Source organism: Martes martes (assembly GCF_963455335.1).
Source record: "Martes martes genome assembly, chromosome: 13".
Lineage (NCBI taxonomy): Eukaryota > Metazoa > Chordata > Mammalia > Carnivora > Mustelidae > Martes > Martes martes.
The window spans coordinates 46078402-46103061 of record NC_137901.1 but is presented as its reverse complement, the minus strand read 5'-3'; positions in this window follow the sequence as shown (position 1 = coordinate 46103061).

Sequence of the window (24660 nt, the reverse complement as noted above, 5' to 3'; positions counted from 1 at the left end):
GTTAACTAATTCATTACTAACCTTAGCTTGAGTGTTTTGCTTACCCAAGAGCACCTCATATTGAAGAATTAAAATTTCACGTGCAATCTCTTTATTCCTTTCCCTCATTGATCAAACTTATTCAGGGCAACAATTACCTCCCTCTGGATACTAATTTTCTCCCCCATTTCATGGCATCCTCGAACAAAGCTCACAGGCACACTGCAATCCTTCATTAACTGAAAACATGCAAAGTGCACAAGTCTTTCCAATGGAAAATTCGATGCAAAAGCCAAATGAGGTAAATTGCATTACTTGACCCACCCTGGGACAGTTTAAACAGTGTTACATATTAATACACTGCCAAGTCTCATGATGATGGGAAGATTCTCATCAGAGCCCAAAGTAGTTAGTGAATGAGGGAGACCGCCCCTGCCACAAACAGATGCAGTCCTGCTCATCGTTGCTGATGGGCCTCTGATGAGAACTACTCAGAAACATTGTCCAACTGGGCAGAAAATGACAGAACCGGTTAACCCCAGGTCGCTGTGACTAGACACCTTCACAACTTAGTATCCAATTAATGCATTCACGATCTTTGTTCATAGCCACATATTACATTTTATAATTTAGTATGTACTTATATATATCTTCAGTATATTCATTTTATAACTTAGTATATGTGGAATTGTTTGTATTTGAATTATCACTCCTGCTATTTTCCATGTCTTACTACATTCCGTCACCTAGGAATACATTCTCACTACAATGTATTTTTATTCTTCTGGCCTTAACCTGTTTGAATTACAGTTATTCTAGGGAGTTTCTTTTGGTTGTATGGACAGAGAGAGGGCAGAGGTATTTTAAGATGATCTCAGTCAAAAGCCACGGGGTTTTCATCTAACCAAGATGACTAAGAATAATTTTGAGTATTCCTGTCCACTGATTCCTGAGTCCCATAGTTGTCACGTCGTCAGTGCCTGACTCAGCTTTTCCTGAACTTTGGATTCCAGACTGTCCTTGGAAAAGTGAAAAATTCCCATAAATTGGTAACTCCCAAAACTAATTGCTCGACTCTCGGTCCAAGTGGCTGACTTTTCTGGATTGTAGGGCAAATGTGATCATGTAGACCTCTCAACAGTGTTCATACCCCCGGACTCTATCTTCATGCCACTGAGCTCTATCCAGGCTCGGTGATCCCACTGGGTGCAACGACCTGAATATTTTGATAATAATATGTAATTATAATATTGATATTAACAATAATAATGATAATAGAAAGCCCCTCTAACTTCAAGATTGGATGGACTTCTACAATATTCATTCACCTTCATTCAGGATGTTTATTACATGTTCTTGCTGTGTTGAGACGAGTCTTAGTTGGGTGCTTCTGCTTGCAGGAGTAGTCTGAATGACCACCAGCCTTGGCCTTCAACCCTCTGAGTGATGGATTCACACCACTGGTCAAACCTTAGAAAGGATTCCCAATGTCGGGACCTACACATACATTAAATGCCTTCATGGGGCCAGGGAAGAGTGGTCAAGGTTAATGTTCTCTGGTCCTTGACCGCTTTTCATGTGCCTCTTCTCCATTGTGCTGCATGCATCATGTCTGCAGAACATGTCATGACCAGAATACACAATATGGGTCCTAAAGCAGGTGACTGGCAACCTTATTCAGCAAGTCATCCACACGAACCTAGGCCAGACATCGTGGCTGTGGCTTCTGAATCAAGAAAGTCCCTCTGCAGAGATCTCACAGGGGTTGTGAGCTTTGCCCTGCAGAGCCGGGTGTCCCCTGTGATCAGAACCTGCTACTACCTTCATGTCTCTGAGTTTGGCAGTGACAGAGTACTCTATCTTTGTCATCACATGCTGGCTGACTTTTTTTTTTTTTTTTTTTTTTCCTGCAGAGGGTCTTTCATGAGCTGGAGCAGCTTGCTGGATTCTTTCTTTGCTGACATGGGTGACGATGGTTAAACCCACACATGAGCACCCGGGCTACACTTCCCACTGGGGAGACATATACGCAAACACATTAATGTATATATTTAATTGGGTTATAATCTATTGACCATAGATACTAAGGCACTGAGCAAGCAATTAACAAAACAGCTTTGACTAAATATAGTTAGCACTAAATATAGTTGGTTAATTGGTATTTAATATGCTTATTAAATGTCAATTAAGTATCTTTAGCAATGAATTGGTACCTAATTAACTTACTATAGCTATCCTGTTACTTGACATTTGAACAGCTAAATATTCTCTACAAGTTTAATGTTTTAATAAGAAACAAATTATCCATGTATTGCTCATGAATTTTTCAGTTAGTTTAATGGGATTTAAATGTATCTCTCAACTTGGATACATGTTTTTCTTATAATCAACTGGTATTTTATATTTCAGATCACTTTCAAACTTAGAGGGCTGAACACATGCGAAGAAAGAGCCCTAGAAGTCAGAAATCCGATGATTTAATCTTGGTTCCACCAGTAACACCCTGTGTTTTCTTAGCTACGATATTTCACTGTCCTGGAGCTTGCTTTCATTCTCTCATCTGCAACATAGCATTAAGAATAAAAAGTTGCAATTACTGCAAAAATAAAGTTACCTAAAATGTATGAAGGTACTTAAATAAGCAAGACGTTCGCTTAAAAATAATGATGAAAAATTCTTAGAAAGGTTGTATGTGATCATTATATTGACCAAATCTTCATATTCATGTTTAAATCCTTAAGACAATTTATCGTTGGCCTAGAAATCCAATGGCACCATTTTCTGACTTGCCCCTAAAGTAGATTAGAAACTTGGTTTTCTTGGATCTCCAGCTGTGGAGATACCCAGGCTACCCTTCAAAACACACCTGCCTTCCTGTTCTGGCCATTTACCCCTTTATCTGCTCCTGCCCATTTACTTTATGGGCTTGAGCTTGTAGCAGACTATTGGTGTTTTGTGCAAAAATTGTTGGATTTTGATAATGGCTTTATCTCAATGTGTGTGTGTTTTAAATATCCTATTTACTTACCCAATTTATGGTCTTAACTGAGCTCTGTGTTAATTCTACCACGTACTTGCATTTTAAGGCTAGTTGATGATTGATCATCTTAGCAGCCTTCTTATATCTGACGGCAGCACAGAGCAATGAAAGCATTGTGTCTCCATTTATGTTCACTTGTTTTACATCTCCTGCACTTCATAAACAAGGCTTCTTTTATGAAATGCTTGCAATAATTTCAGTGCCAATTACCCTATCTTGGTTCGCTACACCAGAACCTTCACACCCATCAAACATTTGCTTTGCTCATGCTGTAAATGACAAATTAAGTAGAAAAGAGGTGCCTGGTGTGTCTACGTTAGAATTTGTTATTGAGTCTTTTCTAAATGACTTCATGGCTTGCATTTTTTCCTATTTTTCAAAGTTTTCAAGGTTTCAAACTATGCCCGTTATTACTGACTAATTTATAGAACTTGCGGTCTGCCTTGTCTTCTTGGCTTACCCCAGTTTTGTTTCCAGGGGCAATATACACTGTGGATGTTAATTGTTCCCTAACCACTTTTTCCATATGGCAGAGTGAGTCTCTCTGTAATAGCTTTGGAATGATTTATCCAATGTTTTGTCATGATCCCTTGGATTTTGCTCGAGAAGTCCTGTGGATCTTTGTTGGGCCATAGCGTGCCACCAAGTGAGTATATGGAAACTGCTACCTTAAACCCACCTATTGCCTTAATTTTATCGTCTGCATGGAGATTAGTTTATAATATTTTCTCCACCAGTGAACTAAATGTATTATCTTTATTACCATTGTTGATGCTATTGTTAGACAGGTGCAAAAATCTTCCTATCTTTGCTATTTCTGAATCTTCCCCTCTGGACCTGCAGTTAGTGATTAGCACTACATTAGTCATTCATTGACATAGATAGAGTTCCTGATTCACGCTGGAGAGAATTGCAGACTTTCAGTTGGAAGTCAAACTTCAGATCGAAGCTAGAAGAGACAGAGGACTGTGTGCGACCTCAGAAGGCTGAGACAGTATAGTATGTCTAAAGCCAGACTCAGGTCAGAAAGTTACAGGCTCTTATCTCCACTCCACTAGTGGTGGAAAGTGACTCTGCTTCAATTTCTGCATCCGTAAATAGAAGAGAGAGAATAATACCTACCCTGTAGGGCTGGTGAGGATCATACGGGATATGGTATGCTTCAAGTGCCTAGTAGGATGCCTTGCAAATGATAAGTTTGCCCCAAATCGGCTGTAATTGAAATAGAATGCTTTCTAAAATATCTCAACATCAAGTATGATTTAAGCAAGTGGATGAACAAGGAAACACTTTTTAAAGTATGCTATGGGGGTGCCTGGGTGGCTCAGTGGGTTAAGCTTCTGCCTTCAGCTCAGGTCATGATCTCAGGGTCCTGACATCGAGCCCCGCATCGTGTTCTCTGCTCAGCACGAAGCCTGCTTCCCCCTCTCTCTCTGCCTGCCTCTCTGCCTACTTGTGATCTCTCTCTGTGTGTAAAATAAATAAATACAATTTAAAAAAAAATAAAGTATGCTCTGATTTTGTTAACACCTAAATGAAAAAAGGTAATAAATGACAGCAAGTCTGTGGCCTGGGTGCGTGTGCTGTCCCTGAACACATTAGCCATCAGAGTATTGGGCTTTTTTATTGGTACTTCCTTAGTCAACCGAAGAAAAGCAAAGAGGGAAAAAGCGTGTTTTTCTCTTCATCCCTGTTTAATGAGCTGTCTTGCCTGCATTGTTTGAGACACAGTGAAGAAGTTTCAGTATTTGTAGAACATATCATGTTTTGAAATAGTTGGTGTATGTATTTTAACTTAAGTCTATCAGGCCACTAGAACAAAGACATTCCAGCTTCCATGTCAGGATGATCACTGGATCATGTAGGTGTCAAAGTACAAGATGTGCATTAAACCACCTTCTGCCTTGGTAAAGTGAGATTCTGCATAGGAGATGTATACACACTAGTCCCATGTAAGTCAAACAAATGAACGTGATCTGCACTTGAGCAATAGAGCAGGAGAAGCCCTGATGGATCGAACACTTGTGTTCAAAGGAGCTGGTTCCCCAAAGCTGACTACCAAGACACAGCCTTTGCATGTGCACTTAAACTGGCATGTACCACTGCGTTCCCTGGGGCTTTGCATTAAGGAGACAACTACTTTGTGAAACAGGCCATCAAGCAGAATCTGTGTCACTCCATCACTCTGAGTTTGTAACAGAAACACATGCACACCCTCATGCACACACACACACACACCATCCTGGGGGTAACCTCAAGGTGATTCACGACAGAATAACTGAGCATCTACTATGGCCAGCCAGGCCTTGTGCCAGGCTCTGGGGAGCCAAAGATGAAGAATACATGGAGCTTGTGATCTAGCAGTGAAGACAGAGTGTACACACATTCCCATGTGGTGTGATGCACACAGTACCAACCAAAGGGCTTGGGGAGCACAGAAGAGGTAGCAGGTAATTCTGCTATGCCCTTGGGGACAGAGGAAGAGGGGAGCATGCTGGTGAACAAAGTCTATTAGCCAGTTTCTAAAACACGATGCTATTTATGTTTCACAATTTATGGAATTCCAGAACCAACAACTGCAGAATCGAAACCCTGGGTTTATTCTGCTAAATGTGCCAGCGTACTTGCTCTTATCACCACCAATGATAACTGTAAAATTACAGTGAGGATTGAAATTGGATAGAAATGAATCGAAAAGTGATTTTGATGAAACTCTCTACTTTCTTCAAAGTGGTTGGCTGTTACATCTAAGCGAGCGGTTATTTTGATGTTAAGTGATGGGATTTGCAACTAAGAAAATTACCTGGTATCACATGCTTGTTATAATATTAACTAATTTCTCACAACTGCCCTGAACATTTCATTAGCATTGACGTGTATTGACAAAGTGTGGCCTTAAATCTTCTCCCTCTCAAAAATAATCACAATTATTAGTATTAGTATTTAAAGAGTACAGTCACATAGATTATCTAATTCAATCCTCCTGTCACCCTGGGGTTTATCAAGTACATAAGCTATTATAATATCATACCTACTTGTCACCTGCTTCCCAATGTTTCCATCACACCCATTCACCACACCACCTTCAAGGTATGCTTTCCAAAAGACAGAACTGTTTATGCCCTCTCTTTGAAAACCTCCTGTGATTCTAAATGTCTAATGGAGTAAAACCTAGATAGCTTGTCTAGATATTCAAGACCATTTATGAGTTGACCCCAACCTAGCTTTCCTGTCTCACATTCTTCCAATCTTGGTGATGCTTGCCAATCACACCTAACAACTTACTGTTCCTTGAGCCTGTCTTGCCCTTCTGGACACCATGGTTTTGGACATGCTTCTTTATTCCAAAGCCCTCTTGTCTCATTTTCTGCCATGTGAACTTGTACTTTAAGACTCAGTTAAGTTGTTGCCTCTGTGAAGTTTTTTCTGACCTACTCTTAAAAGTTAATGTGATGTGACCTTAACACATGTACGTATTTCTATGGAAGCCCATGTACACATGTCTATTGATGTGGATATCCCATTGTGTTGCAATTATTCATTTAGGAGTATCTCTCTGTCCTTGATTAGAATCATCATAAACATCTCCAGAACAGAACAATGTCATTCATCTTTATATGCCCCGTACCTATTGGAGGATTTCTTCAATAAATATATAGTATGTAATCAGGTATCATTATCCTCATTTCACAAAAGAGGGATCTGGTGCTCAAAGAGGTTTGCTATCTTGCCTGAGGCCATAATCAAGCATGAGCAGAAGAACTAATGCTAGAGCCTTGGCCATACTTTATAGTGTCAACGACTCACCATAATGTCTACAGATTTCAGGTTTCCTAAGAGTCATCATTTGTAGATTGATTCCCTCCCCCCCCATTTAGCACACAATTATAGGTACTGTATTAGTTTACTTGGGCTGCCATAACAAAGTGCCACAGATGGGATGGCTTAAAAAACAGAAATTTATTTCATCACAGTTCTCTTGGACAGAGTAGGAGTCCAAGATCAAACTATTGGCAGGAAGGTTTCTTCTGAGACTTTCCTGCTTTGCTCATAGCCATCTTCTTCCACTGTCTTCACATAGTCTTCTCTCTCTGTGTCTGTGTTTTAATTTCCTCTTCTTATAAGGACACCATTCAGATTGGATTAAGGTCCACTGTAATGACCTCATTTAAACTTAATTATCTCTCTAGAGGCTCCATCTCCCATAATAGTCACATTCTGAGGTATAGGGGGTTAGGATTTCAAGATATAAATTGGTGGGGGATCCAATTCAGCCCCTAAGGGGTACGTAATACTCAAGCCACCTTGGTGAGTGCTAAGCTGGACAAGCTGTGACGCTGACCCCACTGATGTTCCCAAAGTTTGTAACCCATCATACACTACCTTTTTCACTGACTCAGTCGTTCATGGTGGGTGAAGAGACAAAAGTGAAACTAAAGACATGGTCTGCTAGGACCATTAATTAGCCAGGGAAGATTATTTATTCATCTCATTTCCTCCTGTTCACTGGAAATACCTACAACGACTTTGGGGTGTTTTGCTTCAGCGAAGTCAAAGCTTCAGAGAAGTCAAAAAAGGAGTCCTATTCTTTTTTTTAAATTTTATTTATTTGTCAGAGAGAGAGGGAGAGAGTGAGCACAAGCAGGCAGAGTGGCAGGCAGAGATAGAGAGAGAAGCAGGCTCCCTGCTGAGCAAGGATCCCGATGCGGGACTCAATCCCAGGACCCTGGGATCATGACCTGAGCTGAAGGCAGCGGCTCAACCGACTGGGCCACCCAGGCATCCCCAGGTGTCCTGTTCTAAATGTTGGCATTCCTATATTAAAATGTCTTGTCTAGCCATGACAGACTGTGGACTCTGAGAAACAAACTGAGGGTTTTGGAGGGGAGGGGGTGGGGGGTTGGGTGAGCCTGATGGTGGGTATTATGGAGGGCACGTATTGCATGGAGCACTGGGTGTGGTGCATAAACAATGAATCCTGGAACACTGAAAAGAAAAGAAAATAATAAAATAAAATAAAATGTCTTGTCTAACATTTGGATGACATCATAGAACAATGCCACAGACATGCTGACCACCTCGGTACTTATGACTTTCCTTATCATTTGTGCTCTGGCAGCAAATGGTTAATATCATAAAACCAGTGCCGTAAGGAAACCTGCCAAAATTTACAGGGCAAACCAGGAGTGCAGCATGAATTCAAAATCCCTTCCCCTGAGTGCCTAAGTCCTTTCTTAAGGCTGTGAATCATGGGATAAAGGATTTTAGGTAAAAGCTGGAAAGTTTTCTCTTTATACAGTCAGAAGCCAAGATTTCTCATGCTTTTCTGAAGGAAATATATCCTGTAAATGATGACAATCTCGGTCACAGCCTTAAAGCCCGTAGAAAAGAGCGATGGTGAGACAGACACCTTCCTCCTGTCTTCTCTCTGAGTCCCTCGAGTGTCCCCACTACTCTTAAATCATCATGCCCTTTCTTCTCTGCGGTAACAGTGAGGCTGGAAGGACCAAACATCTAAAGCATCTTCTCCCAGGGGCTTCTTCTAACTCAATAGGAGAGTTTAAAACTCCTGACAAAGTCTCCTGTCTTTTTCTCTCTTCATGTCCCCTTCAGCATCTTCCTTTTCTATTTTCCCTCTGTGTTGCAAAATATTACAGATTCAGAAATACAGCGTTGTGTGAATCCTGGAGAACTCAAAGACCAAAGAAGCAAGGAGCAAACACATAACACACCATCTGAAACAATGGAGAACCAGACAAGGCATTAAGGTCTGACCTTGTCTACTTGGGTTCAGAGTGCAAAGATCAGGCAAGGCGAAATTTTACCAGGGGAATCCAGGCATAAATAAATAAGGCCTGCAGTGTTCCGGTAACATCTAGCCATACTCCCTGCATCCTGGCTTGACCCTTGGCCCTTGATCCTTGACAACTGCGTCTACTGCCTTCTTTTCCTTGGACTTCTTTTCATGTGTGCATTACATTTCAACTTACATCAAATCATTCTGTTTCTTGAATGTCTCTACTTTATAAAATATTGTATTTCTAAGTAGACTTCGCCCCTTTGAGTTGTTTTAAGAAGTCCTTGATTATCCATTCTTTTTCTCTACTTCCTGTATTAGTGAGAGTCCACTTACCCCTTTGGTGTAAGGGGGACCGTGACCCAGGAATTGGAGACTGGTTATTGGACCTTCTGGTGTCAAGAGAAGGCTGAGAAGTAGGGTGGTGGAGATAAAAATAGAATATATAAGCCTGTTGGGGGGCTACTTTGGGAGAGGAGAAGGTGTTTAAAAGATGGGGAGGCTTGGGGAAGGGGAGAAAAGCAATAGGAGAAGCAAAAGAGCCAACTCTGTGAAGCCCTCCTGCCTAGAGAATGTCCCCATGGGAATTTCTGGAAAGTATGAGGCTCAGAGCTCCTTTATGGTGCAAGGGGATATGTTGGCATGACCAGGGGGATATCACTCCCACATTTTTATATTCCTCCTCCTTCCTCTGGTTCCCCTTTCCTCTGTGGTGTTGTATCTCTGGAAACTTTGACTCATAAGCTTCTGGTGGCTTCTTTGTGGTTCTCATTCCAGCTGTGCTACAAACCACATGTTTGATCTTGGACAAGTCACTTTTACCTCCCATGGTTCCAGTTTCCTCGTTTGTAAAACTGAGATGACCATACCTACTTTGCATGTTTGTGGTGAGAATTCAATAGAACACCAAAAGGAAAGAATCTAACAGCTGGTTGTGTATACAGTGGGCACTCAGTGGGTGTTTGTTATTGTGAACAGAGATGGTTTTTCTCTCAATCCTACCAGTACAGCATGTAGAGCAATCCCCTGTACACGGTAAGTGCTCAACAAATGGAAAATGGGGGCACCTGGGTGGCTCAGTAGGTTAAAGCCTCTGCCTTCAGCTCGGGTCATGATCTCAGGGTTCTGGGATCGAGCCCCACATGGGGCTCTCTGCTCAGCAGGGAGCCTGCTCCCCCCTCTCTCTGCCTGACTCTCTGCCTACTTGTGATCTCTCTCTGTCAAATAAGTAAATAAAATCTTTAAAAACAAACAAACAAACAAACAAAAAACCAAACGGAAAATAAAACACGTTATAAAGCTGCGCCTTTGAGGAACTGACGAGCTCCACAAATGGGGGGGGTTCTCTGCTCACTGACTCCCTGCTGGTCGCTGCCAGACGTCACATACCTACACCCTTCCCTCTGGCCACTTGAGAACAGCTGTTTATTTGAACTCCGCTGTGGTTTCATTCCTCTATGATGCTCCTCTGCCTACAACATCCTTTTTCTTCTTTACCCAGTTAATTCCTCTCCTTTTCAAATTCAGCTCAAAGGTCCCTTCTGCTGGGAAGCTTTCCCTGTCTCCTGTGCTGTCACACCACAAATGACGCCTTGTCATTCCAGTCCAGAGAATGGTCCTTCTGCCTGTTAGCCTAAGGACACACACCGCTTGTGCACTATTGTGTCCCCAGGGCTGAGCGAGGGACCAAAGCCGAGAAGGCACCCAATAAAGGGTTTGGAGACCCAAAGACAGGGCTGAATGAATAAATACAACAATGTGGCTTGAGTCACAAGCTGAGTCATGTTTCAGTCAATTGGGCCATGACCACAGCCTGCTGACCCCAGAGCCTGAAGTCTGTGGCCACAGGAAAATGAGAGAAGGATTCTGGAAAAGAAATTCACCTCTTCTCACAAAGAGATAATGTGACAGAGTTGCTGAGAAAAAAGAAATGTTCCACGTCTTGCCCATGGAAGAAACTCTTGGAAAGATATTCTCAGTTCCACCCGGTACTACCTTCCCTAGCATTATTTGTGGGAATAATGGATGTGGCACTGGTAGATCCAGACAGATGGGTCCCTAGAGGAGGCGCCAGCCTGGCTTGGGGTCTACAAGTCCCTGGCTATTGAGAACCACCCGGGGCATACCTTGCTTTCAGAATCACTACAAATAGAATGTGACTATTATGATAATCAATGAAAAATCAATTAATTTATCATCTTCCCTGGTAGAAAACCTGCCGAAACAATGATGAATCATGCAGACTCCACCAGGCCCAGAAGATTCTAGAAGGGGGGAAAGAAGCTTTGTAGTTTAAACACACACACACACACACACACACACACACACACACACAGAAAAAGAAAGAAAGAAAGAAAGAAAGAAAGAAAGAAAGAAAGAAAGAAAGAAAGGGAAAAAAAACAACAACTTGGAAACCAAATCCCCTAGTGTGGCTGTCTCTGGAAAATGAATTCCACAGGCACTGACTCCAAGATGTTTTATCGAATGTGCTTTAGACTTGTAGGTGATGCATTGTCCCTCAGAGTCATTAAAAGGAACCCAGATAGCTGTAACGCAGCTTAGCTTCCAAGAAGTGCACACTGTCCACACTTGTACTTGCACACAATATATGGTTATTGTTAGATGTGCACATCCCCACATGCTGCCTGGATGGGGGTCTCTTTGTCCTTTATTCAGATGTGGGCTCAGGATGCTTTCAGCACAGCAAGATGAAGCCATGCCTCCCCACTCAGAGCAGCCCCACAGCCCAAGCGCGAGACAGAAACGAAAAGTTCCTTTGTTCCTAATGCAACGCTCCTCTTTTGTCACACAGGCCCCCAAAGCTCAGAGACATGCAGACCATTTTAAAATAATTTTGATAATTTCTGGAAAACGCCATCTCTACTAATTTGGGGGTAAGCAATGCCGTTAGGAAAGCTTCGTAATCCATTGTTGTGGACACCATACACTGAAGGCATTTAGGAAAAAAATTATCCATGTGGGTTGGCGTTTCATTGAAAACAGAATGATCATTATCCAGAGTCCAGATGACGCCTCCCTTTGTGACACTGCGTTGGGGGTCCAACAAAAACCGTGCCCTTTCTACAAAAGACACTGGCGGAGAAATGCTCCAGGGAAGGCGGCCCTGGGACCGCCTGGGCTCCAGGGAGGCAGCTTCGGGCCGTCCGTGCTCAGGATGCTGAACCTCAGAGCAGGCTCTTGCTTCGTTTTTTGGCAGCGAGGGCAGTGAACATTGAAATCGCAGGTTTGCCCGAACGGAAGCCAACAGGGTGGCAAAGCAAAGCATTGATCCCACCGAAGCCCTGGCCCCCAGGGAGGGCCTCATTACATCTTAATGTTTTTCTAATGGGACTTAGCATCATAACAGCAGACATTTCTTTACAGAGAAACTGTGCAAGGCGTTGCGCGACCCGGACGGGGAGGGCGATTTGCGTGCCCCGCAACCTCAGCTTCTCCCGGAGCATCTGAAGGGGAGTCGAAGATGCGGAGATACTTTTGAGTAGAACTCTTTCATTGTGCGCACTCAGCCTCTTCTCCAGATGCTGCCTCTGTCTGCGGTGATGGGGGTGTGGGCCCCTGCGTGCTGCCGTGATGCCATAAGTGGTCTCTTCCCCTCCTCTTAGGAACAATTGCAAAGTCAATAATCTTCACCTTCTACTCCAAAGACTTTTGTTTTCTCATTCACGACATACCAATTAAATCGCTTGAACTTAATACATCTTTACATAAAAGCACATTTTAAGGATTTATTTTAAGCATGAGATTATCATCATTATTATTTCTTTCCACCACCCTTTTCTGGGGATGCTTCCACCACCTCTATGGGAGGGACCAGCAGATGTCACTATAGTTCTGTTCATTCATCTTTTCTCTTGACGGGATTCTAGTTCTATCCTTTTGGGCTCAGCAGATCGCGTTTCTTATTTAATCAAAGCATAATGCATCATAACATTTGTAATTCATGTTGTTGTTATTCTTTCATTGTGTGCGGAATTGGATACATATCTTCGCGAACAGAGACGCAAGCTAAAAAGTAGCCCAGACACCCCCCGGTGAGGGGTGGAAATCAAAGGCTCTGCTGGAGAGCCACGATAAGACACGGGGACAAAAGAGCAGTGCAGGGCATCTGCACACGGACTCTTCCTTCTGACGGACAATCTTGGGATTAAAGACAGACACGTTTCCTCCATTCCTATGGAGGGCTCTCAGGGAGCGTCAGCTGGGGGACAGTGCTAGGTGTGAGGGCAGGTCCCGTCAGGATGGCAAGAGACTAGTCAGTAGAGGAGGAGGACAGGAGGTAGGCCGTGGTGAATCTTGAGGGATGAAGTCCCTGGGGTACAGCGTTCTCTGCATTAAAAGAATTAAAAGAATCTGCATTAAAAGAATCACTGCACTCTTGGATGAAAAGAGAGACCCACCGTGTTAACTTCAGTGTTTTGGTTCAACAGAATGTATGATATAGTTTCTGGGAAGTTTCATGTTTTAGGGTAAGAGGTTGCCCATGAAATGAAGAGAGTTGGACAGTCCGCCTGCCTGTGCCCTCCACACTGAAAGAAAGTCAAGGTCAAGTTGAAAAACCAAAAAGGGCTTCTTTTGAGAGATAATCACATCAATTGGTTGAACAATAGAAAATCTTGTGGTACTTATTTGTGATAACTTGGGCAAAGAACATGGATGAACAATTATATGTCATTTAGTCAAAGATCACCCAGAAGTAGGTAAGTGAAGCCCCACAGCTTGTAAAGCCAGGCCAATGGAGTGACCTGTTTTTAACAGAAGTTATTATACCCCCTCCATGGCTGAAATCAGTCAGCAACTCATGAGCGAAAGATGGAATTTTATGAACTAGTGTCCTTTTTAGATGGACACATTCGATGGAAAGGCCATGTCTGGGAGGAAGTCCGCATGCTCAGCCCTCCTACCGATCAGCACTCCCCACACATACACCCAGCCGCTGAGTTAAAAAGTTGGATTATCCAATAACACAGCCAGTCTTACTCTTCTTCTACAATTTGCTATTTTGATTTAATTTTTATCCACGAGTTCAAGCCAAAGTCACCGTCAGAAAATCAGACTCCCAATTAAGTGTTTTTATTTCCTTCTCTCTCCTTTTCCTCTTTCTTTGTAGTAGCTAGTCTTCAAAATGGTTCCCAGTGATCTGTCATTCATTTCTTTGTGTAATCCCCTCTTACACTGTGTCAGGGTTGGTCCGTATGGCCAACAGAATGTGGTGGAAATGAAGGTGTGTAATTTCTGGAAAGAGATGATAAAAGACATTGTGGCTTCCACCTTTCTTCCTCGTGTCTTGCTTGGTCTGGGGGAAGTCAACCACCGTGTTGTAAGGACACCAGAGCGACCGTTGAGAGACCCGTAGAGAGTGAACTGAGGCCTCCTGACAGCAGCCATCACCAACCTGCCAGCTGTGGGAGTGCACCACCTGGAAAGCAGCTCCTCCAGGCCTAGTCAAGCCTTCAGAAGACCACAGTTCTGGCCAACACCCTGAGCGCGGCTTCATGGGAGACCCTGAGCTAAACCTTCCATCTAGCTGAGTTTCTCCCAAGTTTCTGTGAAAGATTATACATATTTTTGTTGTTATTGTTGGACTATGATGAGGTAAGCCAGGTGCATAGGGTACAAAATTTAAGGAGAGGCAGTCACTAGGGGGGCCATGTAAGTACATCGTCACTGGCATCCTGGACCCATAGTTTTAAGTCATTCAGTCTTGGAAAGATTTGGTACTAAGCTATGGATAAGCACTACATTCTTCTCCTTCTCCTCTCTTTTTCTTTCTCCTTTGTGGAATTGCATTCAAAGACGTTCATTCTGGCCTCCTAGACATTTGTCACTGATTCCTCTTTAGGCTTCCTGTTACCAGAAACTGTGCTGTAACTAACCTCTTAGAGATACTTCTTGTTGATTTAGGGTCCAATAGTGTAGTCCTTTATGCCATTCAATTAATTTAGAAAACAAAAGAGCCACAACCATCATGCATACACTGTTTCTAGTATTGATACATGATAATGGCACCTTTATCAGATGCTATCATATCAAGATGATAGTAAAGCCTCTCTCTTACCACAGGTTGTAATAACAGAGGAACATTTTTCATGAAACAATGGGTTTGTGGTTTAGAACACAGCCTGGAGTTATGGTGGCGGGGGGGTGAGTGGTGGGATGAAGTAATAGCTAAGGTTAATGTAGGTCAGGAAGAACCAGAGGCTTTTCAGTAAAGACAGGGTGACCAAAGACAAAGACTTCAGTGAGAGGATGAAGGACAAATATCTACTTCAAAACTATAGAGAAACTAATTTTGAGCACTTGCTCACACTTACTGAGCAGAGACTGACAGACGCTGTCGTGTGACTTTAAACTTTCTTCACTGCTTCCAGAATCTATCATCGCACCCACCGATGCCAGGAATAACAACACACGTCCTCAACCCCAATTTTTCTAATATTAGAAGATTCGTGGGAATACAGAATTTTAAATAAAATGCAGTCCATTTATTTTATTCTTTTGCCTTTTGGCAAGTTCGAATTTCTCTGTATTTTTGTTGTTGTTGTTGTTAAAGATTATACTTTCACAAACTGAATACAGTTCAGAAGTCCTTTTAGGACCCGTTTATACCACTAAGGTGTTATGAATGTAGCTAAACTCTTATTCATACCAATGATTCCTTAGACCATGTAGCGCATAAAAAGTGTTTTTAAATTAAATTCTTCTCAGATGTGTTAAAGGTTGATGACAATATAATTAAGAGGACTAGCATGTTCTTTCTCCACTTCAAGGACTTAGTACTATTAGTGTGTTATCAACTCTTAAGACAAAGGGAACTCCTAGCATACAGTGAATTAGATAACAACAACAACAACAACAAAGTAGAGGAGGAAGACTAGATGGAGGAAAGGGGAGAGGGAGGAAGAGGAAGAAAAAGGAGGAGAAGAACCAGGTAACATCTACCCACTGTGAACCATCCAGACACTAGTCTCAGGGCTCTTTACATGATTAACTTGTTTAAGTCTCACAAAAACTCTAGTGAAAAATCCTATTGTTATGCACACAATACAAGAGAAGCTGAGAGACACATAAATTGAGTCATCCAAGATCACATGGCCAATAAATGGCGTACTCAGGAAGGTTACCCATTCTTGAGGTTACCAATACAGCATTGTTAGTCTCCTTAGATGTTTTGTTCATGTCCTTCAACACTATTGTTGAGGTCCTGGAGCATAGTCACTTCTAGAAGTGATGCCCTGCTCAACGCAACTCAAGGGCCCAGAGCAGCTATAACCATGAAGACCAGAGTGGGGAGATCTTGAAGGGCCTCCATTCAGTATGAGTAGAAGAAAGCGAGCCCACTGGAAAAGTATGTTGACAATAGCTTCAAGTAACATGAGATGGCTTAGAGAATTTGGTCATTAGCATCCACAAGAACACTGACTTGTTTTCATTTTTTTTTTTAAGATTTTATTTATTTATTTGACAGAGATCACAAGTAGGCAGAGAGAGAGAGAGAGGAAGGGAAGCAGGCTCCCTGCTGAGCAGAGAGCCTGATGTGGGGCTCGATCCCAGGACTCTGGGATCATGACCTGAGCCGAAGGCAGAGGCTTTAACCCACTGAGCCACCCAGGCGCTCCCAGAGATATTTTTGATGGAGGAAAGGGCACAGTGTCCTTTACCCCCATAGCTACAGCCACCAATCACAGAGTCCTTGCAGGTGACAAAGAGCATGGGGAAGAGGTCATTCTTTGAGTCTCTCTATGTACTTAAATGACTACTTCCGTGTCTATACTTGCATGAATAAGGTGTAAACTCTTTGAAGGGAGGGAACATCTGATATTTGACACCAAACACAGTGTCTAGCATCTAACAACCACTCAAATTTATTGACCTGACATTCCAGTAGGAGGAATGATTATATACTCACGGCCAATGAAGTGCAGTGGATACAAGAAATAATATCCTCTTCTGGCCTCTAGGCTTTGGTGCTGGAAAGACCTGAGATCAAGTCCAGGCTCTGCCACTTCTTGGCTGTGCATTTACAGAAATGACTTAATCATTCTGAGCCTCACTTTGGTTACTCTTACAAAGAAAGTAATTGCTGTATATATTTCATGGAGATAGTTTGAAGATGCAATTATGAAGTAAGAGTTGAGAACATGACTTAGGAACAGACTGCTTCAGTTTGAATTCTCAGGCAGCCTCTTAATTAGATATATTACTCCAGGCAAATTTTTTAGCCTAGTGTGCCTCAGCTTTCTCGTCTGTACAATGTGATAATAATAGTACTTACCTCATGGGATTTCGTCAGGAGCAAGGTGTCAACACACACAAGATGCTTACAACAATGTCTGGCAAATAGCAAGTTCTACAGAATGCACTATTAGAGTTAAGAATGCTTTAAAGCTCATGGTGTAGTCGCCGGGACACAGAAAATGCTCAATAAATGGTTGTTATTGTGTATTTTACTGGCAATAGTCAATATTAGCTGGAAGGAGGGGGTGTCTAATGTGGAATGTGAGTGAATTATAAATTGCTACATGGTTGCAACTTAGCCAAATGATATTGTCTATTTCTTATAAGTGACACTCTAAATTAAACTGCTCATGAGGTGGCTGTTCCCTGAGACTTTTGAGTCTGTTTTAACATCCAATCACTCTTCTGGCTAATGTCACGTGTTGATTCGTTAGTGGTGACCATTTAGCGATGATCAGTGCTGAACCTTAGCCATGGCACAAATATCCTCTGTGTTTTATGGGCTATATATTTGGAACTTTAGCAATACTTATCTGGGGGACTCTTCCTTAAAGGCACACATTCCGATTTTATTGTGCCCATTTTTCTCAAACGCAATTTTTTCCTACAGAGCCAATGCTGGCAGAGGTATTACAGACTCAGAATGGCGGGAGACCTTTAGACCCCACTGAAGAGCCTGTGGGGCCAGAACTTTGTCTCTCCTTCTGTCTTTCGTAGGCAGGAGCCATTTACCAGGTCCTTGTCCTCGAAGGACTAGCTGGGGCCAGGGCTTGTTCTCGAAAGCAGACTCTCCTTTTCACTCTCACTGTGTGTCGGAACGACTCACCCCCAGTCGCTTGTCAGGTGCAGGCTTTTGGCAACCTGGAGACAGGCTCAGCGGAAGCTCGTGTTCCCAACCATGGCATAGCCATTGACAGGAAGGGCTGGCATGTATCTCTTCTTCGCGGCCAACCAGGTGATTGCTTCCCCAAAGGTGGGAGCAGGTGCTTCTCCTATGTCTCCACTGTGCCTCTTTTTCTCCAGTCAGGCTGTTTGGTGGGTTGCCCTTTGGTACAATACACTTAGACAGGGCCTGGCAGACATTTTATGCCACTCTGGGGCACCTAGGAGAGCTGGTCGTTGCGTAGTGGAACAGATCGCCAATCATGCTGGTCTCTTGGCCTGCACAAATCTTTCCCTCAAGCTAGCCCACATTTAGAGGAAGTCCATCAGTACAGAATTAAAAAAATACGTGACAGAGTAATGCTCAGGAACACAATTTCCTTTGGGAGGGGAAATATTTTTTTTAAAAGTCATGGACAGTCATGGAAAACTACATGTGAATTAACTTGTTAACGTTACAAGTGTGGCCCTGGACCAGGCTGCCAGGATTTGGCCCTTCCTACTTATGTATCCACTGAGGAAGTTTCTGAGGGGACACCTGTTCCAAGAAGCATGGTGGCCTTGCACTGAGGTGTTATCATTCTGCAGCTACTCGGGAGGCCAATTTCCTCCGAGACCACAATGCAGGGCCCAGACTCCAGGCTTAGGCTGCCTCCTTCAGTGAGACACATCGTGGAAGAGGGGACACACATTGGCCTTGTGCAAAGTGGGGTCAGAGGAGAGGGTTTGCTTGATGATTTCACCCTCCAGAAAATGAAAACAGGAAGGTTTGGGTTTGGGATCCGGAGCCGGTGAGAGTCTTGTAAAATTCTGAGACTTGTATGATGTCCCCACATGGGCATGCTTTGATCACCCTGACCATTTCTACTGAGTGATTTAAGAGCTCTTCAAATGAAGGGCCTTGTGCTTGTGCTCAGGTTTGCAAGGAAGAGGGTTATCCCTCTTCCTATCCCTCATACCCTGGGAAGGGTGAAGGCTCATCCTTCCCAGCCACGCGGCCGTGCGGTGTGTGGCTCCAAGGGGCAAAGCATGTGGCAGCAGAGGTTGAGAAAAGCCGAAGGCTTGTAGGGAGGGGTAGAGACTCAGGTTCTGCAGGAAGGAAGGTGAGTGGAGAGCAGGCCCCGCCCACAGGGGATCCAACACCCCTGCGGCCTCTCGCTCCTTACTTTCACTCCATGAGAGCTGCCTTCATCCCAAGGACCAGGCTGTCTTAGCTATCTGAGAGGCAACTTTCCCCTTCTCTTCAGGGAAATTCACTTGACATAAAAGAAATGTATATACATACATGTACACATGCACATGTGTTTATTAAAAATACACGTCACTGACATCAGCCATTTTCTTTCCTGGCGATAACTGCAATTTCAAAGATTACTAGGTAAGGCGGAATGCTACACTCTGGGGACTAGCCCTGGCTGGAGACATCTCAGGCATCCGTTAAAGGTCTCAGGGAAACTATTTTATCTGCAGAGGAATCGCAAAGAAAGAAGGGGAGAGAGGGGTTGATTTGGTGAATCCACTCTCTAGAAAGTCAAAACTCAGGCCAATACAAAGCTGTTGTGTCGAGTTTATCCTCAATGCCAGTTGATGGATGTTGTTACCGTGACCTTCCTAGACCCTTCAGAAAGTACAGTGGAAGCTTCTTTTCTCTTTTATCTCTAAGGCCAGCCTCGTGTGAAGCCGGGCTGACCATGAAAAACTAAACATCCTTGTCAGATAGTAAATTCCACGAAAGTAGGAACCAGACCCATCCTTGAGCGTAAATTCTGAATGTTTAGTTCAGAACTCTGTTCTTCATGGTCACTTCATAAATATTTGCTGACTTGTTGACACACTGCTTAGAAAAGATGTGTCCGTGAAAAGAAGCATGCTCAGCATTTATCTGCAAGACCTTGGGCCAATTCTCTAGGCTTTTTGGATGACTGTTTCCTCATCTGTAAAAAATACAGGGCTAACATTTATTGGGTGCTAACCCTGTCCCAGGCATTGAGCAAAGCACTTTACAGTCATGATCTCATTGAGTCCTCGAAAGATATCCACAGAGTATGAGCTATTATAATTTTACAGATGGGAAAACTGGCAAAAAGAAGCCTCAGGCCTCTGAGGGGTCGAGCGGCAGAGTGACAACCTGAACACAGTGATCTGGTTCCAGAGGCTGCAGACTTCTCGCTACCCATAATGGAAGACAACAAAGATGTCTGCCACTGATTCCTTCATATACTTGTCCAACCTAGCTCTGGGGGCTGTCCTTTGCTCTAGGCCGCTGGAGCTGTGGTGTGAATTTAGTGGAACGAGGAGAGGAGAGCCTCTCTCTCATTGGGAATGCATTTGGCTGCAAATAACAAAACATCCCACTAACCATGCCCGGCAGGCGGTTGGCTTTCCAGGAGTGGGGATTCTGCTGTGCGTGCTTGGGCCTTCACTGCCCTTGGAATCTTTGGTCGGAAGGGCTGTGCTTTCTCAGCTTCTGCGTGAGCTTTGATTCTTCACCAAATCCACGCAGGCCACCCATGTAAGGCCTTTGTCTGCTTCCCACCTCCCTGTGCAAAATGCCTCCTCTTGTGTGGAGGATACAGTTGCCCTTTGAGTGGCAGAATGAGAGAGGTCTTCCTACAATAAAACTTCATTTCCTGTAATGCCTGCGGCCCGTTTCTGTGAAACCAGGCCATGAGTAACTAACTGGAAGAGCAATAATTTGAGATTCAAAAAATTACTTTTGGTGGAACCCCCTGATAGTTCCCTTCATTATTTAAAATTAACTTTTTTTTTTTTTCCAAATGAGCAATTGAAATGGGGAATGTGGCAATTTAGTGTTTGGCTACCACCACTTATGAGGGTCTATGTTTTTCATTATTGTGTCTATTTTTTTCTATTAGGGGATATCCTGAAATGAGGTTAAAATGTCTTATAGACCCATACTTTCTGCTACATTTTTATTGTCAGTAATAATGCTTTCACTGAGGTCCCCATCACTTTGTGGACATTGCAATAGCTTCCCGACTTTTCTCTCCTCCTCTGATCCCTCTAATCCATTCCGTTCCCTACCACCAAATTAATCTTTCTGAAGTACTGCTTTCATCACATCATTGCTCTGCTCATGAAACTGTTTGGTTCCTTTCTACCCCATGAATAGACTCCAGTATGTCCGGCCTCCACCCTCAGGTCCCCAGCGTCTCTCTTTCCCTCTTCTTTCCCCAATGAGAACTCATGTCCCCCATGAGGCAGCTCCTTGAACCGTCCTACCTCCTCCCCACTCTCCACTTGGAGTTCTCCACTCTGCCTCTCTAACTCCTCCCAGTCACCCTATTGCCAAAGGCCCTCTTCAACCATGTAGACTCCTCTAGCCAGACTTGCCTTCTTCAGCAATCTCTCTTCCCACTACTGGATAGTCTGTCTTCCTTATTATCCTGAGACATTTTCACAACTTGTGAGGATTGAGCAAATGCTAGATGAGCTATTAGATATGGCTCCAGGACCTGACTCTACCCTTCTCCCTATTTATTGCCCTCAGTAGATGGAAGATGCTTGTTACAGTATAATGAACAACTTATGGGATGGGTTTGAGTCAGACATACTTACGGTAGACTGTATTAGTTGCCCTTCCAATGTCTCCTTTCTTCCTTACCAACGAGATCTCTATTTTATTCAGCACAGTATTGTGACCAGCTGTAATGGTTTAATCTTAAATAAAAGCAAATCAGGACACTCATGGCTCAGCTTCCATTACAGCTGGGAGTGGCTATACTCTACTGCCAAGTACATGAGACATCTTTGAGAAGTGTTTTGTTTCCCCATAAAAAGCACATTGTTTGAAAAGAAAGCTCAGGGATACTAAACCTTTCACTTCTTCTTGCTTTAAATATCATTAGGATGTACGAGGCCCATATCGAACATTTTGCAACCATGAGACAACAAGACAATGAAAAGTCAACATAACTGAATATAGTAAACAGAAGGACCAGAAGAAGCTGGGGACTTGGTGCCTTTGCTGAATCACTACGTCAACAGGCAACTATCACTCAGCTTCCTGAATGTGAGATAATCACGTCTTTAATACTTAAGCCACTGTTCGTTGGCTATGCTATTACTTGCAGCTGAAATCATCCCCAACTTGTTCAACTATATTCGTACTTCCGGAGCCCTAAAATGCATGAGTTTAATCAAATGCTTTCAACCAGTATGGGAGCAGATGTTGTGATATTTCATATAAAAAAGGAAATCTTCAGGAGACAGCATTGTGTGCCCGTGTAGCTAGGTAGATTGCATTTATAAGAGAGAGAAACTCTTTCAACGACAAATGTTAAAGTGTGAATTCGTGGCCATAATAATCAATTCAATAACACGACTTTTGTGGAAGGAGAAATGAAGGAAACAGTAGACAGAGTTCATTAATCCCACTAACGAGGAAACCCTATACTTGCACTCACTTTTTAAAATAACGAAGTTTTAGCTGTGAATAAGGTCCCACTAATATTTATCTCTACTCTTTTTTCTTCACGTTTCCTTGACAAAGATTCCTCCAAAGCAATATTCCTGGCCCTCTTTCCCCTTTACTCATTCTTTCCCATGAGAATAGTGAGTTACTGTGTAAGAAAGTTCGGAAGAAGGTTCCGGCCTACTCCAGCCAGCCTCTCCCTGGCTTTCCAGGTGCTGGTGGAGCTGCTTGGCCTCTGGATGTAAACACTTCTGCTAATCCATGCAGTGATGCAGGAAGCGCCACGGGTCTTGATCTGCCCCCGCATAGGTGATACCAGCCGTTTGAAAGGACAAGTTCAAATTCAAGGGGATGTATTAGGAAACTCGATCGTGGCCATTAGTTGAACACAGCTCTCCAATTCAGATTTATTAGTAATTAAGTTGATATTTTGATCTCTATCAGTCTCTCTCTTGTGTTTGCTTCTCAACTGGTTTCAGATATAGGAAGGGAAAAGAGTTTATTGTTGGTAAGCTGGAAGGCTGACTTAGAGCCCTGGGTATGGAATTCTTCTGGGATGCTTCTTATTTGAGTGTCAGAAAATCCAGTCTTCTCATTATATAATAACAACACTACTTTTTCCTGATGAATTATTTATTTATTAATTTATTCAGTGACTGTGTCTTGAGTGTAATATGTGCTACAGACACGGGCTGAATACACAGTGGTCAGCAAAGATAGACATGACTCATAATAACTAATCAAATATAAATTTAGATTATTCTGAGTGCTACGAAAGAGAGGGACAGAAGGTCGCCTTCCATGAAAACTGATAATCAGGGGATTTGATGGGGAGATTGACAAAAGCTCTCTTAGGAAACAGTTCGTAATCAAAGGAATGAATTGGTATTAACTAGTTGAAGGGAGAAAGAAAGAATATTCCCGGCACATGCAAAGGCCCTGTGACAGGAAGGAACATGGCAAGTACAAGGGAATTAAGAGAGTCCAGAGCAGATTAAGGAGGAGGAAATAAAGTGATATTTTAGAAGGGGTTAGAGGGATTGGTAGGGGCCAAATCACGCAGAACCTCAAAAGCCATATTAAGTAAGGAGTTTGGTCTTTATCTTCAGAATGGTGTTTTAACTCCCCAGGCCTTTGAGACTCCCCAAATTCCTGCCCTGCTTCTCAGTCTTTCAGTTTCGCTCAGACCACCAGAATCAATGAGAGGCTTTGCTATGAAGATTTCCGAGTCTCACCTCAAAGTTTCAGATTCAGCAGATCTGGGGTGGAGCCCGATTATTTGTAGCTCTAACAAGGTCCCCTGTGCCATAGCTCCCTCTGCACCCGCACTTTGAGAACCACTGTTCTAGGGGGAAGGCAGTTTTCAATGGTCTTCCTGCCTCTCTGGGATGTCGAAAGCATGATTTTGCACAGCCTTGGTGACTTCCCAATGTCCTTAAACCAACATTTCTTTTTGTACGTGGCATATGCCCAGAGAGAGGGTTGTTCTGGACCACCTACCCTGCTGTAGCCAGAAGAAGATCTTCCAAACTAACAACGATGGCTAATGCTTACAGAGAAAGCATTGTGAGTCACACTGGGGTTGGCATGGCTGTTGATTGGGCAACTCTAGGGGACATCATTCATGTCATGTTTTAGATGACTGGTGGCAAAATATTGGTTGAGGTGTGCAGAGCAGCCACCTCGCAGATCTGCACACTGGGCACGGACCTGGATATGCATGATTTCATGCATCCCACAAACTTTCTATTATCCTTATTTGCAGAGGAACAAACTGACAGTGTGAATGAATCACTTTCGTTCTGTGGTTTGTCAATGGCCTAGACTATTTCTCAGCACGTGGGTAACAAAGACTGCATTAAGCCTCTGAACTTCCCACCATCCCCATCTGCAAAATGGGCACAATCATATTTATTCTCCACCTCGGAGCTGGGTAGACTGAATTAATGAAGGAGGGGGCTGAAGCTCCTGAGAGTTTTGGGGAGAAGAGAATTTCCTTTCATTATCGTGATCCTGTTCAAGAAAGTGATTTTGTTACGAAGGTATAAACACCTCCAGTTGTTTAAGCAAGCAAATGAAGACAACCAACGAAGCGGAGCGAAGGCCAACGCAGGTGTTTCCAATAGCCCTGCAGAGTGATGGTAAGAGGCAGTCACTTCTCAAATGGCACCCTGCTTTAAAAAGCAACAGCTTCCCCCACCGAGGCTGTAAGAGCAAGTTTCCCCTCCCCCAGTTTTCCTCCTTTCCTTAAGGACGGCAGGTGTTCAGTTC